Source organism: Mus caroli, unplaced genomic scaffold, assembly GCF_978045245.1.
Source record: "Mus caroli unplaced genomic scaffold, Mus_caroli_1 scaffold_7, whole genome shotgun sequence".
Taxonomy (NCBI): Eukaryota; Metazoa; Chordata; class Mammalia; order Rodentia; family Muridae; genus Mus; species Mus caroli.
This window is the reverse complement of record NW_028227262.1, coordinates 79,639,830-79,640,595: the sequence shown is the minus strand read 5'-3', so window position 1 is coordinate 79,640,595 and position 766 is coordinate 79,639,830. Positions and strand designations below refer to the sequence as shown.

At 41.8% G+C, this 766-nt stretch overlaps 1 pseudogene; it reads right to left on the bottom strand.

Annotated features, from left to right (window-relative positions):
* Positions 1-230: 230 nt before the first annotated feature.
* LOC110289100 (Ig kappa chain V-IV region S107B pseudogene) lies at positions 231-542 on the bottom strand (annotated as a pseudogene).
* Between the last annotated feature and the right edge of the window lie 224 nt (positions 543-766).

The following is a 766-nucleotide window of genomic DNA, read 5'->3' as shown; positions in this document are numbered from 1 at the left end:
CTTCGACAAACAGAACAAAAATTGAGAATAAACACTGGAAATGTAGATTATTTGAGAACAGCACTCAAGTACAGTGGAATATTATAGAGACATTCATCTAAATATGCAAATGACATTGTAAAGCAGAACACCCTGTGTGGACTACTGCAATCAAACCACTGGCCACAGTTTATTTCTTGGAGGAAGTAGCTAGACCTTAAGGACTTAGAGGGTTTTTGTTCCAGTCTGTATCACTGTGTGGATGGAAAACTAGCAACCTGCTGGCAGTAATAAGTGGCAGCATCTTCAGCCTCCATGCTGCTGATTGTGAGAGAATAGGAGGTCCCAGACCCACTGCCACTGAAGTGAGCAGGGACTCCAGAAGCCAGGCTGGATGTGCTATAAATCAAGAGTTTGGGGGAAGTGCCTGACTTCTGCTGGTACCAGTGCAAGTAACTGGAACTTACACTTGAGCTGGCACTGCAGGTCATGGTGACCTTCTCTCCTGGAGATGCAGACATGATTGCTGGAGACTGGGTGAGAACAATTTGTCCTCTGGTCATTATGACTAGAACAAAGCAAAATAGAGAGAGAGGGATTAGTAGAAATAGAGATACAAAAATAATTTTATACCTCCCAACATTCAGATGAAAGAAAAAGAAAAAAAAACTATATTTTAGACTGAAATTCCCCAGGGAAAATAATTTTGGTTGGATTTTGATCTCAAATTCCCTGCCCTCTGTTACCTGAGGCACTGATTAGCAAGAAGCTGAAAATCTGCACTTGA